The sequence below is a fragment of the Scyliorhinus canicula genome, chromosome 6 (assembly GCF_902713615.1).
Source record: "Scyliorhinus canicula chromosome 6, sScyCan1.1, whole genome shotgun sequence".
In the NCBI taxonomy this organism is placed as follows: domain Eukaryota; kingdom Metazoa; phylum Chordata; class Chondrichthyes; order Carcharhiniformes; family Scyliorhinidae; genus Scyliorhinus; species Scyliorhinus canicula.
Window position 1 is genome coordinate 178,606,195 of NC_052151.1, and position 22,469 is coordinate 178,628,663.

Sequence of the window (22,469 nt, forward strand, 5' to 3'; positions counted from 1 at the left end):
TAGAGCTTTACCGGTCAAGCTGCCCCAAGCACTGCTTAGCATTTCCTAATGAGAGATGGGGGTTTGAACAGCATTAGGAGTTGAGAATTCACTTTGAGTACTGTGCACTATTCTGATCTCCATATATTATAAAAGTTTTGGAGGATGTGCAAAACTAATTTACAAGAGTGATAACAGAACTGAGAGGAATTGCCGATTGAACAGGCTAGGCCTTCTCCACAATGAGAACTCGGAGGGATTACGTGATAGTAGTTTGATAGGCCAGACAAAAAAGATTTTTCCACTTGGGACCAAAACTAGGGGCCAGGAATAAGATGGTCACTGACAGATCTGAAGGGAATTCAGCAAAAATGTCTTTACCCAGAATGGTGAGAACATGGAATAGTTGAGACAAATAGAATAGATGCAATAGAATGGAAGCTAGATAAACACACCTGTACCTCTATAATGAGGAATAAAGGGATATGCTGATAAAATTAGTTGAACTGAGGTGTGAGGAGCTTCTGTGAGTCATAAGCACTGAACAATTAAATGGTCTGTTTCAATGCCACAAATATTATGCAATGTAATTCTGTGATTAGATGTCCAATATTTTGCACCTGGAGCTAATAGCATGCGCTATATTCTGTTGGAGTTGACAAAGACTGGTCTTCATAGTGGAAGATATATTTGAGTCATTAATGGAAAAGGAAAAAAAATAAACAAAATGTATGCTCTATGAATGAATGACCTAGAAATTGAACTGATGTAAGAAAATAGGACTTAGGACGAAGTATAGGCTGTTCCAAACCCGCGGCTTCAACCACCTAGATGGACATGGGTAGCAGGTGCATCTGCAAGTTCTCCTCCAAGCTGTACGCCATCCTGACTTGGAACTATATCACCGTTCCTTCATTGTCATTGACTCCCTAACAGCAGTTTGGGTGTACCATCGCCACATGGAGTGCAGCGGTTCAAGAAGGCAGCTCACCACCACCTTCTCAAGGGCAATTAGGAATGGGCAATAAATGCTGGCTTAGCCAGCTACGCCCACATCCGGTGAAAGATTAAAAACAAAGCATTTGTTCCTTTTGAGCTGGCTTCGTCATTCAATAAGATCATGGCTGATCTGGTTATGGTCTCAACTCCATTTTCCTGTCTGCCCCCTTGACGATCAAAAATATATCCAACGTAGCCTTGAATAAATGTTGTACAGAGAAGAATTTAATGGGTTTTAAAATGAATCGCAAGCAATCCAGCAGTGCAGAATTATACCATAATTCAAGGCTCTTAAAGCATATTGGGTAGTGTCCTTGCCTCTGAGCCAGCAGTTCCAGGTTGAAGTTCCACCTGAGGACTTGATGTCCAAGGATGTGTTCATAATGGGGCCAAACAGGTTGATTGCCAACCTTTAAATCCTTCCAACACATATCTCATGTACCAAACTGCCTCAGTCCTCGATCCGAATGGTATGAGGGATGGGCTGCGCTGGTGGCAAAGGTGTGCCGGGGGGAGGGGTGTTGACAGGAGGCCGGTGATGTGGGCTGCAGGTGTTGGAGGATGGCACAAACCAGCCCACCCCTCCCCCCTAAAGGACAGTCGGGGGTGCCCCCCAGGGTCTCCCTTTGAGGCAGCAAGGGACACTACTGCGGTGCACCAGAGCATGGTCCAGTCATAATGGGCCATGTCTACAGGCATCAAGAGCATTGGCCTGGCGCTGGCAGAAATCCGGGGGAGCCATATGGTATGGCCTACCCGGTGTGTCATCCATCACTGCTCATCACCCCAAGACCACCTAGTCGAAGAACCTGGAGGCGATAAGATTGTTCTGTGCGCAGAGGCCCTGGCGCACATGTAGGGCAGTCTCCTGTGCCTGCTCGGGACCCATGCCCTGTCCATCCTGGCCCTCCTCCGCATCCAACTTGTTGAACGAAGCCTGACGTTCATCCTCTTTCTCCAGCATGTCGCCCCTCTGCCATGCAATGTTGTGAAGGACGCAGCAGGCTACCACGATGTGGGGAGACCCCCCTAGGGTTATGTTGGAGGGCCTCACCAGAGCGGTCCAGGCACCTGACCCACATCTTCAGGACGCCGATGCACCGCTCAATGACGCCCCTGGTTGCTGCATGGATATTGTTGTAACGGAAGAGGGTGTTCTACCCCATAACCCCACGGTTCCAGGTGTTCCATCATCTTGCAAAGATATAACATGGTCTCCATACTCAGCCATAGTCGTCGTAACACGCCTGGTCCTGAAGGTCCTCGAAAGACAGGCGCTGCCAATATACACTGGGCCTCATGTGGCACCTCCTTTCCACCTCCTGCTCGGCTGTTGGATGGCATACTCTCCAGCCTCACTGGCTGGCCTGTGCTCCTCAGGGGCTGGCTCCTGTCGTGCAGGGTCCTTCCCGAGTAGCTCCTGTTCATGCAGCTTTCATGTATCTGCAAGGACCATTGTGACCAGGCAGATTGCAACCATTCCTGGATGGACTCTGAAATCCATTGTCTGCAGTGGGTTAAGGGCAGACATGTTAGCATGGTGGGTACTCCCGTGCCCATCCAGGTCAAATGGGCTATATGGTGGCCCTGGCCTGCACTGCAGCCCCATCCTGGCATGTCCCTCTCCCAATCACACCCCCACACTGGCTGTTGCCCCAGACACCGGTGCCTGGCACCAGGGAGGCCTGTAACCCTGCCACGTATCCATGCTGGGAGGGGTACCGGTGGCTGGTGCAAGCAGCTCCTGTCCTGTGCCCTCCAGTGGAGTCTACTGTGAGTGTCCTGCTTAGGTCGGCCATGTGACACCCTGCCATCAGGACACATGGTTGTGGGGTGGCGGGGGACCACTGCCCAGTGACATGGTTGATGGCATGCTTGTGGTCAGGGCCCATGGATAGTGCTGGTCGAGGGGGATGGATACCTGTTGGGACCATAGCTGTAGTGTGCCGTGGCTCCTGTGTGCGATGCACAGGTTGTGCCTAGCTGTTAGGGAGCAGGGTCATGGTGGGCAGGTGGTTCTTGGTGAAGCCCAGTGGTCCTGCGGGCTGGGCTAGCTGATAGTGCCATTGGTGGGGCACCTGTCCTGAGAGGGGCATTGTGCCAGGGTGGATGCCAATGACCACAGTCTACTGTTCAGGTTGCACTCTACTCTCCCCCTGATAATCCTGCACTGGGGCAACACCTAGGATGGGTGCACTGAGAAGTGTCAACACCTAGTGGGCCACTGGCTGAGCTGGACCACGCCCATCCTGTTGATATGTCAGCTGGGGTCTGGGCACACCCAAATGGCCGGGCGCACCATACGGCTGGTGGAGCTCTGCACATTTACGGGACACACAGCAGTGGGCAGTCAGCGAAGTGCGCAGCCAGATATGTCTCGCAGACCGCAGCAATGGTGGTCCATGCCCGGACACCCTGGACCTGGGGGACATCCCAAACCCACGGCTCATCTCCTGGTCGTTGTCCCCTGCTACTTCCCCTGGCCCTGGCAAGCGCCCCCAGCCAGTGACACAATTGTCAGCCCACTGTTGTGTCTTTGCAATCTTTCTTACCTCCTTTCCCTCAGCAAAGGTAGGCGCCCAGTCCCTGCTTTTTAAATACCACAAGTGAACCATGCCACCGTCAGTTCCACATCTGGCAGGAAGTGGAGCATTGTGGGAGGTTGGAGACCACTGGGTCAGGCACGTTAATGACATGTTACCGAGTGCTACTGTACGTTTTGCATGGAATGCTCCATTGGGTGCCCGGCACCGACCTCTATTTTCGGTTCTCACCCAATTCCCCCCCCCCCCCGTTCACTATTCCGGAGTCACTGGACGGAGATCCTGCCCAAGGTTAATGAGCTTATTATCGTGGCATTTAGGAACCATAGAACATTACAGCGCAGTACAGGCCCTTCGGCCCACGATGTTGCGCTGTCCTGTGAAACCCCTCTAAAGTCCCTCTACACTATTCCCTTATCGTCCATATGCCTATCCAATGACCATTTGAATGCATTTAGTGTTGGCGAGTCCACTACTGTTGCAGGCAGGGCATTCCACGCCCTACTACTCTGAGTAAAGAACATACCTCTGACATCTGTCCTATATCTATCTCCCCTCAATTTAAAGCTATGTCCCCTCGTGCTGGGCATCACCATCCGAGGAAAAAGGCTCTCACTGTCCACCCTATCTAACCCTCTGATCATCTTGTATGCCTCAATTAAGACACCTCTTAACCTTCTTCTGTCTAACGAAAACAGCCTCAAGTCCTTCAGCCTTTCCTCATATGATCTTCCCTCCACACCAGGCAACATTCTTGTAAATCTCCTCTGTACCCTTTCCAATGCTTCCACATCCTTCCTATAATACGACAACCAGAACTGCACACAATACTCCAAATGCGGCCGCACCAGAGTTTTGTACAACTGCAACATGACCTCATGGCTCCGAAACTCAATTCCTCTACCAATAAAAGCTAACACACCGTACGCCTTCTTAACAACCCTCTCAACCTGGGTGGCAACTTTCAGGGATCTATGGACATGGACACCTAGATCTCTCTGCTCGTCCACACTACCAAGAATCTTACCATTAGCCCAGTACTCTGCCTTCCTGTTATTCCTTCCAAAATGAATCACCTCACACTTTTCTGCATTAAACTCCATTTGCCTCCTGTCAGCCCAGCCATGCAGCTTATCTATGTCCCTCTGTAACTTGTAACATCCTTCTGCACTGTCCACAACTCCACCGACTTTAGTGTCATCTGCAAATTTACTCACCCATCCTTCTACGCCCTCCTCCAGGTCATTTATAAAAATGACAAACAGCAACGGCCCCAAAACAGATCCTTGTGGCACACCACTAGTAACTGGACACCTGTCAGAGCATTTCCTGACAGAACTGCTAAATCACCCTGAATCCCATGCCTCTGTATTTTCTGCAATAGCCTACCGTGGGGAACCTTATCAAATGCTTTACTGAAATCCATATACACCACATCAACTGCTTTACCCTCATCCACCTGTTTGGTCACCTTCTCGAAGAACTCAATGAGGTTTGTGAGGCACGACCTACCCTTCACAAAACCATGTTGACTATCTCTAATCAAATGATTCCTTTGCAGATGATTATACATCCTATCTCTTATAAACCTTTCCAAGACTTTTCCCACAACAGAAGTAAGGCTCACTGGCCTATAGTTACCGGGGTTATCTCTACTCCCCTTCTTGTACAAGGGGACAACATTTGCTATCCTCCAGTCCTCTGGCACTATTCCTGTAGACAAAGATGACTTAATGATCAAAGCCAAAGGCTCAGCAATCTCCTCCCTAGCTTCCCAGAGAATCCTAGGATAAATCCCATCCGGCCCAAGTGACTTATCTATTTTCACACTTTCCAGAATCGCTAACACCTCCGCCTTATGAACCTCAAGCCCTTCTAGTCTAGTAGCCTGTATCTCAGTATTCTCCTCGACAACTTTGTCTTTTTCCTGTGTGAATACTGACGAAAAATACTCATTTAGTACCTCTCCTATCTCCTCGGACTCTAAGCACAACTTTCCACTACTGTCCTTGACTGGCCCTACTCTTACCTTAGTCCTTCTTTTATTCCTGACATACCTATAGAAAGCTTTAGGGTTATCCTTGATCCTACCTGCCAAAGGCTTCTCATGTCCTCCCTTGGCTCTTCTTAGCTCTCTCTTTAGAGCCTTCCTAGCTAACTTGTAACTCTCAAGCGACCCAACTGAACCATCACGTCTCATCTTCACATAAGCCTCCTTCTTCCTCTTGACAAGTGATTCAACTGCTTTAGTAACCCATGGTTCCCATGGATGGATGTGAAACTGCTGTGTGTGTTAGCTGCTGACGAGATTAAGGAAGTAGACTTCATGAAACAGGATAAACTTCCCAAACAGACTGACTAAATAATGAAGGGAGCAAAAATAACTCAAGAAGACTGGCATATCCTCGAAAGAAATAAGTATGTTATGTGTCAACAGAAAGATCTGTTTAATAGTGAGCAGAGTGCCATAGGATTAGTGCTGAAAGATGTGCTGAGCAGCATGACCTTGATTAATGCTATTCTTTCTGATTTATACAAATGATCTGGATTGAGAAACTCAAATGTACATTGGCTAAACTCACAGATGAGTCCAGGCTCAGTAGAGTGATACTGAAGCAGCCTGGAAGGATTAAGGTGATATTTGCAAGTGAACAGAACAATGGCAATTGACATTTAATACCATTTATAAAAACAAACATTTGCACATTGGCAGAAGTGGAGCTCTTCACATGCTTAATCAAATGTTATTTTAATAATGATGTTGAGCAAACTTGGGGATCAGCTGGAAGAGCTTTGGAAGTAAGGGTAGGCTGAATCCTCACCATATCTAGTCATTCTAGCGAATCAACCAGATGCTGAACTTAATGTTGCCAAGTCAGCAGAATACAGGGTAAATTCACTGATCCCTTGCCCTCACTGGGGAGATGCACTTTAAGGGAGAGTTAATAATAAGATGAAAAAACAAGATTTTCAATCTACAGTCCTTTGGTGAATTTCCAAGTTTCAGTACCTGGAATTTTAGTCAGTGAGATTTTGAACGATCGAAACCCGACAAGTGGTGCAGAAAAGAGCCCTGAAGCTGATCCATGTATTCAAAGGATTGGGTTTTGAAAGGAAATAATTAAATGAAAGAGAACAGTTACATAAATCTTCTTTTGTAAGCCTGCACTCTGCCGAAGCGCTTTAGTTTTTATCTTCAAAGACACAATACCCCTGACAAGCTGATGGTCAGACCAGCATTCTGCACCTCTAAGCGTGTAGAACACACATCCTTAAGATGTCTCTCTCATACACGAGTTAAGTTAAACACATGATATTTTTGGTTTTGGATTGCATACATATTGTTTTCAGTTTATTTGCTTGCTGGAAGACTGCAAATGCAATAGTTAGGTTATAGTCTCTGCACTTTGTGATAAGGAACTGGCCATTGGAGTTTGCTCTGCTAATACGGTGGTGTTCTAGGAGTCCTATTCCTGGATTACAGTCTGTGCCCATTCGGACATTGAAATCACCAAGAATAATGTCTTGGTGAGGTGGGACTCTAATTATCTTGCTGAGGTCAGCATAGAATACTTCTTTTACTTCATCTGTATGTGTCATTGTTGGAGCATAGGCCTATTGAGTGTTGTATGCTGGTTAGTGGCAAGACTTAAATGAAGACCCATGAGTCGATCAGTGATCCTCCTAAGAAGCGAGTCAAGCTTACGTGCCAATTCAGATTGAATGGCAAAGCCCACATCTGACCGTTGATTCTGGTCCTTGGAATATCCAGTAGAATGTCTACCCTGCAGCAAAGTCTCCCAAGTTGAAAGTCCTCAGTGAACCTTGTTTAACTTGAGCAGCAATGTCAATTTTGTACTAGCCCAACATTCTGACTATGAGGGCTTGTCTGCACTCTGGTCTCATGTTGTTGTCCAGAGGTGTTGTGACATTCCATGAACCAATCTTCTTATGATGACTAGTAGTCTCATTTTTTACATTTTGACCATGGATGGATGATCAGTCAGGAGCGGTAACCTGGCAGGTGCAGAGAGCGCAGGCAGTGTGTTTAGAGTTCCCCAGATGAGTGAGAGCAGTGCTGTACCTGAAATGGTCTGCTCTATCATCTCAGGAGGAAACCAACTCCACATCTTTCCTAGTTTGTGCAGAGAAATCATCACACTGAAGCTGCCTGTGTGCAAGGCCTTGACTCAAGTCTGCCAGTAACATCCTTTGCCTGTGCACGTCATCATTTCCCCACCACCACAGGGCTTGGTATGTCTTGTGTTTTGATTGATGATGACTTGCTGAACAACCTGCATGTTGTGTATATTTAATTTGGGAATGAGCAGTGTTATTCTGTTGTAGAATCCCTACAGTGCAGAATGAGGCCGATCGGCCCATCGAGTATGCACCAACCCTCTGTAAGAGCATTCTACCGAGTCCCACTTCCCTGCCATCTCCTTGTAACCCCACCTAACCTGCACATCTCTGGAATGTGGGATGAAAACGGAGCACGCGGAGGAAACCTATGCACATGGGGAGAAAGTGCAAACTCCACACAGACAGTCACCAAAGGTTGGCATTGAACCCGGGTCCCTGCCATTGTGAGGCAGCAGTGCTAACTAATATGCCACCATCTTTGGTCTGTGCCGATCCTTTCCCACTACCTCAACTTAGAAGCTAAGTACTGTGCAAGAGCACAAGAAATATGAGTAGGAGCTGACCATATGGCTCATTGAGCCTGCTTCCGCCATTCAATATGATCATGGTTGACCTTGGGCTTCAAGTGCGTTTTCCCACCTCCTCCCAATATCCCTTAATTCTATGTAACCAAAATTCTGTCTATACCAGCCTTCAATGTTCAATGCATTCAACTATGGAGCATCCACGCTCTCTGCGATAGAGAATTCCAAAGATTAACAACCCTTCGAGTGAATAATTTCTCTTTATCTCAGTCTTAAATTAACAGTCCCTTATCATGTGACCATGTCCCTGTTTCCCTTGTTTTGGAAAACTGACCAGTGGAAATAATCTCTCAGCATCTACCCTATGTAGCCCATTTAGAATTTTGTAGGTTTCAATGAGAGCGTCACTCATTCTTTTAAATTCCAGAGATTATAAGCCAATTTACTCACCACAGGGACTCATTTCATGAACCTTCGCTGTATACCTTCAATGCAATCCTTTCTTAAATAAGTATTCCAGATACAAATCCACTTTTGTCCAATTGAAACAAGACTTCTTTGTTCTTGTACTTCATTTCCTTGCAGTAAAGGCCAACATATTATTTGCTTTTGTAGTTGCTTGCTGTATGCTAACTTTCTGCATTCCTTATACGAACAAACCCGTGTTTTCAACATCAATACCTAAAGTTTCACACCTTTTAAAAAATGTTCAGCTTTTGTATTGTTATGATCAAAGTAAATATTTTCACACTCTTCTACATTATACTGCATTTTCCATCCTGTTGCCTACTCCCCTAACCCTGTCTATATCTCTATGCAGTCACTCTGTGTCCTCCCCACAGCTTACCTTCCCATCTAACTTGTAATCATCAGCAACATTGATACATTACTCTCTGTCTCTTCATCTAAGTCATTAATATAGCTGTAAAAACCTGAGGCCCCAGCACTGCTCCTTGAGGCACTCCACTATTCATCGTATGCCAACTTGAAAAATCTCCATTTATGCCCACTGTCTACTTTCTATCCATTAACAAATCCTCTACCCATGGTAAAATATTACCCACAACTCCATGAGCCCTTACCTTGCCCATTAACCTTTTGTGTGTAATCTTATCAAATGCCCTTTTCAGGGATATTTCCAGGTAAACTATATCTATTGGTTGCCCTTTATCTACCCTTCTAGCTACATCCTCAAGAAAAAAATAAATACATTTGTCAAACAGGATTTCCCTTTATTAAAACAATGTTGATTTGTTATCATCGTTCTATGCTTTTCTAAGTGCATTGTTAAGACTTCCTTAATAGTGGGTGGTATTCCACGCTCCCGGGACTAAGTGCCCGCGCCATCTTGAACGCCGTCACGTTTCACGATGGCGCGAACAGGACCCGGGCACGACCTATTCTGCACGCCACTCCAGCGTCCCTATGCGGCGTGAAATGGGCACCGCGCCAACCCGTGCATGCGCAGTTGGGGCAGCTCAATCCTGCGCATGCGCAGTTGGGCCGCGCCATCTTGCACATGCGCGGGGAACTTCTTACGCACGCCGGCTCCTCACCAACATGTGTTCTGGGGCCGGCCGCGGAAGGAGGTAGGCCCGGGGAGGGGGGGGGGGGGGGAAAGAGAGGCCGGCCAGCCAGTTGGTGGGCCCCGATCACGGGCCAGACCCCATCGGCGGCCCCTCCCCTGGTGAAGGAGTATCCCCCTCCTCACAGGCCGCCCCCCCAGCGTTCCAGCACAGTTCCCGCCGGCAGCGACCAGGGGTGGACGGCGCCGGCGGGAACTTGACGTGTCGGAGCGGCCGCTCGGCCCATCCGGGACGGAGAATTGCCACTCGCCGTTTGCGGCGATTCTCCGAGGGGCCTGGCGCGATTCGCGCGGTGCTGGTTTCTGGGGGTTGGGAGAATTGCGTTGGGGGGACGGGATAGCATGGCGTGATTCACACGGCGCCCCGGCGATTCACCCACCCGGCGTGGGAAGTGGGGGGGGGGGGGGAATACCGCCCAGTAAATTTCAGAATTTTCCCAACAGCTGATATAAGGTTAATCAGCCTGTAGTTCATTACATTGTTTCTTCCTCCTTTTCTCCATTCCTCCTTTCTTGAAAAGCATTGTAACATTGCCAACTTCCAATCTAATATGACAGTTCCCAAATCTAAGGACTGTTAGGAAAATCATACCCAGCACATCCAATATCTCTGCAGCTATCTCTTTTAGAATCTGAGAGCATTTGCCATCAGGTCCAAGGGATTTGTTGGATTTTAGGTCCTTCAGTTTCTCTAATACTTTTTTTCTGCCGATATTAATTTCCTTGCTATTTAACCCCGAAGTTATCATATATTTCTGGTATCAAACTTGTCTTCTGTTGTGACGACAGATACAACATATTCATTCAGTGCCTTCGCCATTTCCTCATTCTCCATGATAATTTCTCCTGTTTCTGCTTCTAAGGGACCGATGCTTACTTTAGCTGCTCTCTTCATTTTTAGATACTTATAAAAGCTCTTTTTAATCATTTTTGCACTTAATGGGCAATTTCGCATGGCCAGTCCACCTACCCTGCACATCTTTGAGTTTTGGGTTGAGACCCACGCAGACACAGGGACAGACAAAGCTCATACAGTGTATTTTTTTTTGGCTACTTTACTCTCAGGAGCTTTTTACACTAAATTCATTGAAGCTTACTTGTGACAATAAGCGATTATTATTATTCAATTTTTTCCCTTTGTCAACTTTTTGGTGGCCCTCTGCTGGTTTCTTAAACACTCCCAATTGTCAAATTTGTGACTCTTTTTTTGCAAGATTGTCTTCTCTTAATCTAATGCTGTCCTTAACTTCCTGAGTGAGCCACAGATGGGTCTTTCTTACTGAATTTTTGTTTTTCAATGGAATGTATTTTTGTTGACCATTTTGCATTGTTTAATGTTTCCCACTGTTCATTAACCTCCAATCCTTTTAGTCTGTTCATCTAATTAACCTTAGCCACTTTTCGCCTCATACATGTGTAATTGTCTTTGTTTACGTTTAAGATTCTTGTTTGTAATTGGAGGATGCCACTTCTAAACTTAACATGGAATTCAGTGGTTTAATCACTATTTCCCAGTGGATCTTTTATTATGACATTATTAATTAACTCTCTTTCCTTACACAATACCAGATCTAAGAAACCTTTATCTGGTCAGTTCCAGTGTTTTTTCCCAAGAAACTGTCACAAAAACATTCTACAAATTAATCTCCTAGAGCTCTCTTGCCAAATAAATTATCCCTGTCTATGTGGAGATTAAAGTGCCCCACAATTATTACATTTCCTTTGTTACAAGCTCCTATAATTTCTTGTTTAATCCTCTGCCCGCTGATATAACTACTGTTAAGGGACCTGTAAACTATTCCCAACAGTGTTTTCTGGCACTCGCTATTCCTATTCTCCACCCATACTGATTCTACTGCCTCCATCTTCAGAAACCAGACCCTTTTCATTAATGTCCTTATGCAGTCCTTCACTATCAGGGCTACCCCTCCACACTGGCCATTCTGTCTGTCTTTCCAAAATATTGTGTACCCTGGAATATTTATTTCCCAACCTTGATCACCTTGTAACTATGTTTTTGCAATGGCAATTAGATCTAAATCATTTACTCCTATTTGTGCCACTAGTTCATTTATCTTTCTGCAGATGCTTTGTGCATTCAGATAAAAAAACCTTTCATTTATTTTTTTTAACTTCTATTCCAGCTGTGACTTAATTTGCCAATGTAAAATTTGCATTAAACTCTGTCTGACACTACTTGTCTTTACCCACATTGCTATACTATTCTAATGCATCAACCCTTCTCTTTGCATTTCTAAATCTCCCATAACCTGAGCCCTCACCCCCACATTAGTTTAATGCCCTGTACACAGCCCTAGTTTTACATTGGCCAGGACACCTGACCCATCTAGGTTCAAGTGGAGCCCATCCCAATGGAATGACTTGCTCTCCCCCGAGTATCAATTCTCTTCCATGAATTGAAATCCCTTCTTCCTGCACTATTTGAGCCGCACATTTAATTCTCTAATCTCCTTGGCCCTATGACAATTGGCTCATGTCTTGGGTAACAATCTAGAGCCTTTGATGTTCTTTGTTTTAATTTGCCCCCTAACTCCTTGAAGTTTCTTAGTTAGAACCAGGAATGATGTTCTGCTGTGTTTTTTGTTCCAACATGGACCACAACAATTTGATCCTCCCGCACTCACTCCCAAGTTCATATCCTCGCCCCAAGATCATCTCCTCAACCCTGGCATAGGGCAGGCAATACAACCTTTGAAGCTCCTGGCCGCAGCTGCAGAGAATAGTATCTATTCCCCTGACACTATTGCCCCTTTTCATGATCACATTCCTTTAGGCTTCCTATCTCTTGAAAGGTGCTGTGGTCAATTCTCTCATCCATCTTGCCATCCTTCTTCTCATCCACAAAGGTAGCAAACACTTCACCTGTTGGTCAAAGTTAAGGGCTGAGGCTCTTTCATCATTACATGCTACTTAACTCGTAGTCAAAACCTGACCATTGGCTAACTTTAAAGTTCAGCATAACCTGAGGGGTGTGACTTCCTCCTGGAACAAAGTGTCCAGGTAGCCCCCCAACCTCATCCCCACCCCCACCCCTAATGCCCCACAATGTCCACAACTAAGACTCCAGAGACTTGCTGCAAATATGAATGTCTAGGGTTTCATTGCATTCCACAGATTCCCATAAGCTGCAGTGATGGCACACCACCAGCCCTGCTGTTCCTCTTCAAGCTTATTAGCTAATTGACTAACTAAATTAATAATTTACACAGATAAAGTAATAGAAAGTTGCACTCAACTGGTTTGGAGACAAAGGAAGAAATGTCACCAACTACTGGAGGCTGAACAAAAAGTTAAAAAAGCAGCACTTCTTTTCCCCTCCGCACTGAATGCTAACGTGACCCAAATTCCAATTACACACACTGTCCAGGCCTCACTCCAGCATGGTCATCTCTCCATGCGTTCCCTTACACTGTGGTGTAACACTGATGGAATATGTGCCACAAGCATATTGGCTGAAAGGATCCAAGTTTCATTTTTAAGTAGTCCTTTTCCTACATGAACTGCTGAGCATGCCGAAGAGCCTCAACAATACCTTGACATTGCCATTGGCACAATTGTGATTTTCTGCAGTCAGTTAGCGTATACTTTGCTAGTTAACCCATAGCTGGGGATTTGACTTTTTTCTAAGTCGATTGTCAGTTGAGGCTGATGAGCGCTATACAGAGCTGTCTGGTTCGAGGCGCCAAACATCCACCCCCACACTCTGCCCACGGTTCTAAACAAGGATTAACACACAATCCCAGCAGTACAGAAGGTGGCCATTCGGCTCATCGAATCTGCACCAACCTCTCATCCTATCCTCGTAACCCAGCGAATTGATCATGGCAAATCTATCTAAGCTGCACTTCTTGGACATGAATTAAGTCAATTGGGATTTGATTAGAAGAATCTATTTCAGCCACTGACCAAATGGAAATTTTTGAAGATGAAAAGCATCTCGAGTCTTTGGCTCACTTTGAAGCTTTATAGAACTATTCTTAAAGACATAACCAGGTGTCAAGAACTGGAATACAAACTAACCATTTGAATTGCTGCTATCCCAGAGAACAATATTACCATCGAACTCGCTATTCGAATTAAGATCTCCTGTGATATCCTAGAGGACAATATTGCCATTGAAGATTCTTGGAAAAAGTTAAAGGATGTTACTTACAGCACTGCAGCTAAGATCCTAGCATTCATTAAAATGCAAGTACCAAGATTGGGTCGGCAAGACATGGGCAAGTTTCAGGGCAAAGTGAACAACATTCACTGTCTTGCACATCTGACAAGAAATCACCAGCAAGGAACACCAGATAGCAGCACACCAAACACATGCTGCAGACCAAGCTAAGCTTCTTCTCGATCCTTTGCAAGAAGAAGTCACAAAGACCAGGAGCTGATGGCATCCTACTGAAGTATTCAAATATGGAGGGACTCACAGGGTTAGGAAACTCGCTAGTCTCTTCTGCCTAATCTAGAACCAGACACAGTGCATCAAGACTACAAAGATACCTCCATCTTTAAAAACAAAAAAAGAGCAAGTCCATCTGTGGCAATCATCATAGAGTCACTTCATTCAACACAGGAAAAATTCTTACAAGGGTTATTCGTAATAGGATTATCATTGACCTCATTGCTTTTGTTCACCTAGAATCTCGGTGTGGCTTCCATGTAGAGTGGGGAGCAGTGGACATGATCTTTCATAGAATCCCGGCAGTGCAGAAGGAGGCCATTTGGCCCATCGAGTCTGCATCGGCTCTCCGAAAGAGCACTGTACTCGGGTCTACTCCCCCATCCACACGCCCTATACCCATAACCTAGCCTCCACATCCCTGGACACGAAGGGGCAAATTAGCATGGCCAATCCACCTAACCCGCATATCGTCTAATAATAATATTCTTTGTTAGTGTCACAAGTACGCTTACATTAACACTGCAATGAAGTTACTGTGAAAATCCCATAGTTGTAACATCTCAAAGTTTGCAGATGATACCAAATTGTGACGAGGATGCAGGGATCCTACAGCAAGATCTGGACAAGTTGGGCGAGTGGGCAAACAAATGGCAGATACAGTATAATTTGGATAAGTGTGAGGTTATTCATTTTGGAAGCAAAAACAGGAAGGCAGATTACTACCTGAATGGTTGTAAATTGGGAGAGGGGTGTGCAGTGGGATCTGGGTGTCCTTGTGCACCATTCACTGAAGGTAAGCATGCATGTGCAGCAGGCAGTAAAGAAGGCTAATGGTATGTTGGCATTCATTGCAACAGGTTTCGAGTATAGAAGCAGGGATGTGTTGCTGCAATTGTACAGGGCCTTGGTGAGGCCACACTGAGTATTGTGTGAAGTTTTGGTCTCCTCTGAGGAAGGATGTTCTTGCTCTCGCGGGAGTGAAGCGAAAGTTTACCAGACTGATTCCAGAAATGGCGGGGCTGTCATATGAGGAGAGATTGACTAGGTTGGGATTGTTCTCGCTGGAGTTCAGAAGAATGAGGGGGGATCTCATAGAGACTTATAAAATTCTAACAAGACTAGACAGGGTAGATGCAGGGAAGATGTTACCAATGATGGGTGTGTCCAGAACCAGGGGTCACAGCCTGAGGATTCAGGATACACCATTTCGGACAGAGATAAGGAGACATTTCTTCACTCAAAGAGTGGTGAGCCTGTGGAATTAATTGCCACCGGAAGTAGTTGATGCTAAAACTTCGAATATATTCAAGAGGCGGCAGGAAGTAGTTGATGCTAAAACTTTGAATATATTCAAGAGGCGGCTGGATATAGCACTTGGGGAGAATGGGATCAGAGGCTATGGGGAGAAAGCAGGATTAGGCTATTGAGTTGGATGATCAGCCATGATCGTGATGAATGGAGGAGCAGGCTCGAAGGGCCAAAACGCCTCCTCCTGCTCCTATCTTCTATGTATCGATGTCACACTACGACACCTTTTCAGGTGTCACTGAGGGAGAATTCACAATGTCCAATTCACCTAAAGACAGCACGTCTTTCTGGACTTGTGGGAGGAAACCGGAGCACCCGGAGAAAACCCACACAGACAAGGGGAGAATGTTCAGACTCCACACAGACAGTGACCCAAGCAGTGAATTGAACACTGGTCCCTGGCACTGTGAAGCAACAGTGCTAACCATTGTGCTCGTTGGACTATGGGAGAAACTGGAGCATCCAGAGGAAACCCATGCAGACACCGAGAGAATGCACAAATTCCACACAGACAGTCACCCAAGGTTGGAATTGAACCGGGTTCGGGCAGCAGTGCTAACCACTGTGCCTCCTTTGCTGAATGTCAAATTTGCGAAAAGTCCTGTGTGGCTAATAAGGACCACTATTTGGTGTTCGTTGATCTGACCAAGGCTTTTGACACAGTAAACTGAGAGGAATGATGGGAAGTTGTGTGGTTTAGCTCACCAGGCTAAATCGCTGGCGTTTAAAGCAGACCAAGCAGGCCAGCAGCACGGTTCGATTCCCGTACCAGCCTCCCCGTACAGGCGCCGGAATGTGGCGACTAGGGGCTTGTCACAGTAACTTCATTGAAGCCTACTCGTGACGATAAGCGATTTTCATTTTCAGTATGGCTGCCCTGAAAAGTTGATCACGGTCATTCACTCGCTTCACAACGGCATGATGCAAAGAAGTACATCACTGGATGCGTTTCTTGTTATTAATGGCATCAAACAAGTCCATGTATAGGCTCCAGCTCTGTTGCCATATACCTCTTGACTATACTCCAGTACACGCTCAAAACACTTAGAATCATGGAACCCCTACAGTGCAGAAGGCAGTCATTCGGCCCATTGTGTCGGCACCAACCCTCTGAAAGAGCATCCAAGCCCACTCCCCCACCCTACCCCAATAACCCCCTAACATAACCTATTCTAAGGGGCAATTTAGCAAGGTCAAATCACCCAACCTGTATATATTTGGAGTGTGGGAGGAAACTGGAAACCCACGCAGACACGGGTGAAAGTGCAAACTCCACACAGACAGCCACTCAAGGCCGGAATTGAACCCGGGTCCCTGGTGCTGTGAGGCACGAGTGCTAACTGACACAGGGGTACACATTCATTTCTGGACAGATGGCAACCTCAACTTGAGGTTGCACAACTGTTCCTAAATAGTGACTGAGTGACTCTTGTTTGCACTCTCGTAACATATACTGTGGAGGACATCCAACTGCGTGTTGATCACTTTTCCCTTGCCTCAGAGCACTTTGGCCTAACAAGAAGTCTGAAGAAGACAGAGATCTTGTATCAATCCCTTGCTATGTACTACCAAAACTGCACAGTCATTACCAACAATACACCCTTCTATTCAGTACAGACATTTTTCTATTTTGGGAATATCCTCTCCATTAACATTTTCCTATATGATGAAATCAACCACCTGACAAAAGCAAGCACATCATTTGCCAGGCTCACTGATAGTCTTTGGAAAGAACAAAGATCAAACTCTACCAGGGAGAGATTCTTAAATCGCTTCTTTATCGGTATGCGTTGGTATGAGACTTGGACAACCTATCAACGTCACATAAAGCAACTAGAAGCATTCCATTATTGCTGTCTGAGCTTTGTTTGCAAAATCATGAGGCAGGACAAAATCCCCAACGTTGAGATTTTCACAGTGTTCGATATAGCTGGCACCAATAGCATGCACATCGGAGCTTAGCTTCACTGGAACAGTCATGTGGTGCACATGGAGGATTCCTGCATACCACAGGCAAATACTCCACAGCCAACTAAGCATGGGAACTGACATCACAGGATATCTCTGTAATAACCAGGAGACACTAAGAAGAATGCTAAACAGGTTTATTTTAACTCGAAAGCTGAAGTAGTTTCTGTGCCGCACAACACAAATGTCCCAGCCTGGACTATCGGAGCTCCCAGTCCGGGTCTGGGAGCACATTTAAAGGGCTCGCTAACAAGTCCCAGCTGGGTGGGCCTCCGTCCGCTACCATGGAAACTCGTACTCTGAGGCCCATGGGGTGGTGATTGGTGATCTCCTCCTTCATGGTCCTCATGAGTGTTATCACATCTCTTCTCTCTCTCCCACTGCCCACCCCCCTCCCTCCACAACCGCTGAGCCCTCTGGTAAACTGCCGGTGGAGCCGGATTGGAGGGGGTCGATACGGGATCGTCGCTTCCTAGAAGAGCGTCAGAGGACCACTGAGAGTGCTCCTCTTTGACACTGATGTCAGCTGAGGGTCGGACGTCTCCGTCTCCATTCCTGATCCTAAGTCACTGTCCTCGGGTTCGAGAGGAATGACTCTCGGGTTTCCCATGGACTGAGTCCCCTGGCCAGAGGTGGGCGAAAAGGGTGTTGAGGGCGTTGTCCCATCTGAAGTTATTTCAACAGGGAATGGTTCCTTGCTCCTAAGGTGGTCCACGTGTTTCCTTACCATCTTCTCTTTAGTCTTGACCTTGTAGCAAACACGGGGGCGTGCCTCACAGATCCAGGGGCCCGCGTTCAATTCCAGCCTCAGGTGACTGTGTGGAATTTGCATGTTCTCCCTGTGTCTGCGTGGGTTTTCTCCCACATTCCAAAGATGTGCAGGTTAGGTGGATTGGCTACGCTATATTGTCCCTTAGTGTCCAACGGTTAGCTGGGGTACTGATTTGCAGGGATAGGGTGGAGACATGGGCTAAAGTGGGATGCTCTTTCAAGGGCTGGCATAGACTTGATGGGTTGAATGGCCCCCTTCTGCACTGTAAATTCTATGAAACTGGGCTAGTCTTTTCCACTACGACTTCTGGGATCAAAGGAGCAACGTCTCCAAAGTTACGTACATAGACTGTGTCTCCTATCCCCACCTCCTGTGGCCTTCAGTATCAATTTATTTTCTGAGCTTCTTGCCTTGGCTCCACCCTTCCCCCTAGATTGGGAAACAATAGGCTAAGTCTGATCTAGAGTTCATGACCAGCTTCTCTGGTGCAACTGCTATTATAGTGTGTGGCGTGGTCCTGTAATCGAAGATGAACAGGGCCAATTTGGTGTCTAGGGAACCAACATTTTAAAATGTTTGGGTCCCCGTTGGAGGATGATGGTAAGGTGCCGTTCGGATATGTTTAATCCCGATAGACTTCACAAATGCCTCGAATTCCCCCTACACAGGATCCCGCTGTCTGTCATGAGGGCCACTGGTATCGCATGAACACATAATGATTGCGGGAGTTTCTCTATGGTCATATTGGAAGTTGTGTATGTCCATCCATTAAGAATGGGCATCGTCCAAGATTAAGAACATTGATCCCATGAACTGCCCAGCGAATTCCCATACCCAAGATCTCCCTGGCCATTCCCACAGGATCAGCGAGGCCAAAGGTGGGAGCTTCTGGTTCTCCTGACACAAAGGGCACCATTTCACCAAGTTCCCAATCTCATTGTTAATCCCATTGTTAATTGTGCCACCAGAGGTAGTTCCTTGCGAGCATCTGTAACTTGGAAACTCCTGGGTCACCATTGTGTAGCTCCATCAAGATTGGGCGCTGACCTGGGAGGGGTTGACCACTCGGTTTCCCCAAGCATGACGCCATCTTCCACACTTAATTCTTGGTGTTTAGATAGGAAGGGCTTCACATCCTTTGTGGGGTGTCTCTAAATTCCACCACTTAGGATCATGTGATGCCATTTTGCCAGCCTGGGGTCCTTCTGGGTCCACGGCGGGACTTGATTCACAGATACAGGCAGGGTATCCAGGAAATTTAGTGTCGCTCTGACTTCTTCCACTATTGGAGATGGGGCCAAGCTTGTAGACAATGGCAGGTGACTCAGGGTATCAGTGTGTACCAGGGCAGTACTTGAAGGAGAATTCATAGACCGCTAATAATAGTGCCCAAATTGGATCTGAGCTGAGGAGATGGGAGGAATCACTTTGTCCTCCTTAAAAAGGCCCAACAGGTGCTTATGGTCCATTATTATCTTAAAGTGCAGGTGAACTTGACCTCAAGATACAGCAACTTCATCAGGTCCCCAGCCACACTTGAGGCACAGGATGGAGAAGCTGACCTCCACGACTACAGGATCCACCTGTGAACAATCAGCGAGACAAAGGCTAAAACTAGCTACCCCCACCCTGGCATGGCGAGGGGGATCTGCTGGAATTCTTGCCACTTGAAAAGGTCAAATTTGAACTGAGGGGAAAGATGGAGAGTTTCTACAATTCATGTGCGTTATTCATTATGCACTTTCGAGAATTGGATCACATCGAACATTAGCGGAGGGGCGGGTGAGGGGAGTGTCATTTGTTTATGTTAACATGTGGGCTAATGTCTTGGGTTGGGTGGGAGGATGGGATTGTTGTTATTGATATGGGGATTAACATTACATTCGTTACTGATTATTGTTTATTGTTGGGTGTAAATTTGGGAGAAAATGTGAAAAAGGAGGAGAATAAAAAATATTTTTTTTTTTTTAAAAGCTAGCTACCCCTTCCCTTGTCTGCAGCTCCGGCAGGTCCGACACCCCAAAACTGGGCCCCAAGTCCAGTGTAAGATCGGCGACATGGTGCTGAAAAAAGACCTCCAAAACCTCTCCCAACTTCGGGCAGGACCAGAACATTTGTACATGATTCACCGGACCTGTCCCACATCGCTCGCAAGTATCCTCCACCCCCTCAAACAACCGGCCCATCTTTGACCTCGTCAGTACACCCTGCGCACCACCTTTAACTGTATTAACCCCACACAAAGTCGAGGCATTCACCCTCCGCAACACCTCGCACCACAACCCCTCCTCTCGCCTCCAACTCCTCCCCTCACTTGGTCTTGACCCCCTTCAATGATGTCGTATTCTCCTCCAGAAATCTTCCCATAAATCGCTGAGATCACTCCAACCCCTTCACTGACCGCAACCCCCCCCCCCCCCCAACAACGAGCCTGCCTGAATCCTCACCCACATAGCCTCTTGCTCCTACCCCAGCCGCACACCTTCTCAGCATTCGCCACCCAACAATAATATAGCAGATTTTGTAGAGCCAAACCTTTTGATCGTTGCTCTCTCTGAAGAACCGTCTTCCGAACCCTTGCTACTTTACCTGCTCAGACAAATGACAAAATTCCACCCCCATAAAAAAATGCTTTCGGCAAGAAGACCAGTAAACACTGGAATAAAAACAAAAGCTGTGGCAACACATACTGCTTGGACCCAAGCTGCCAGTGATAGGGGGAGGCTATTCCTTCTCAAATCAGCCTTGACCCTGCCCACCAGGCTTGTAAAATTCAGTTTGCGGAGCCGGGCCCAATCGTAAGCCACCTGCACCCCAGGTACCTGAAGTGAGCTGGCAACACATGAAACAGTAATACCCCCAAGCCAGCTCCCGTCCCCGGCAGGAAAACCAAAAAGCACTCACTTCTCCAAATTCAATTTATACCCCGAAGAAGCTCCAAATCGCTTAAGCTGCCCCATTATATCCCCCACTGTGGGAACCGGGTTAGAAATATACAACAAACGGTCATCAGCATACAGGGACACCCTATGCTCCAGCTCCCATTCACTATTGCCCCCTAATTAGCTGAAATCCTCAATGAAATGGTCAAGGGCTCTATTAGCAACGCAAGAAAAAGGAGGGACATGGGACACCCTGATCATTCCCCTATGCAGATAAAAAATATCCTCAGTTCACTTTTTTTGTACATACACCCGCCTTCAGTTCTAATATAATAATTTGACCCATGCCACAAACTTAGGCCGACCATTCCTACACTGCAAACAAATAAATCCACTTCACTTGATCGAATGCCTTTTCCGCATCCGGTACCACCCTGCAGCTGATGGGGAGCCACCATGGATCCACACTCTTTCTTTCCCCCCCCCCATCACCTTCATAAATGCTGGCAACACATACCCCCCTCCCCCTCCTCTCGGCGAAGGGGTCAATGAGCGTGGATTAGCAACACTGTGTTTAAATCTCCACCCCCCACCCCAACGAAAATTTACTGATGCGTGTATAGATACCCACCAGCATCACTAGTCCCCAGACCCTGCTATCAAAGCTCGAATGAAACGCCTGACTCACCCAACCGCTTCCGAAGCCTAACTTGGTCCTTCACCCTCAGATGGGTCTCCTGCAGCAGCACCACATCGGCTCTCAAATTCTTTAAGTATGAAAAGACTCTTGCCCTCTTCACCTGTCCACCCAACCCCAGCATGTTCCACAGTACCATTTGGACTGGGGGGGTCTCTCACCCCCACCCCCTCCTCCTCCTATCAGTCGTGACCATCACACGGGGCATATCTGGCCCCCTGCCAACTTTGAGGGCCCACCATCCTCCCAAAATGGCCCCGGCCCCTCCCCACAGATGAGACCAAGCTCTGCCCCTAGTCACCGTCAGGAAATGGCTGCAACTCCCACCCCCCATCGCAGAAATTCCCCAACCACTTCCTCCTGAAACTGCTGCTCATTTCCCCACCATTCATACTTCTTAGGACCGCCGAAACCTGTCCACACAGGCTCGGCCGACCTTATCTCCTCCAACACTTCGCTCTTGTTCACTAGCCAACCTAACACAAAGACCAACAAAGAAATCTCCCGCCCCCCCACCCAGCCCTCTAAGCAATCAAATATGCTAAACCCCAAACCAAGGGGAAGAAACCCCGACCCATTGTCCCATCATCCCCAAACCATTCGCTCCAATCACAACATAAAGTCCAAACGCAATTCAGTTCCAGTCCTTCAG

The 22,469-nt window shown here is 46.9% G+C and overlaps 1 protein-coding gene across 7 annotated transcripts in view; it reads left to right on the top strand.

Annotated features, from left to right (window-relative positions):
* Window positions 1–22,469, top strand: part of LOC119967679 (signal-induced proliferation-associated 1-like protein 2) — a 651,675-nt gene that overhangs the window by 342,324 nt on the left and 286,882 nt on the right. The window lies entirely within an intron of this gene.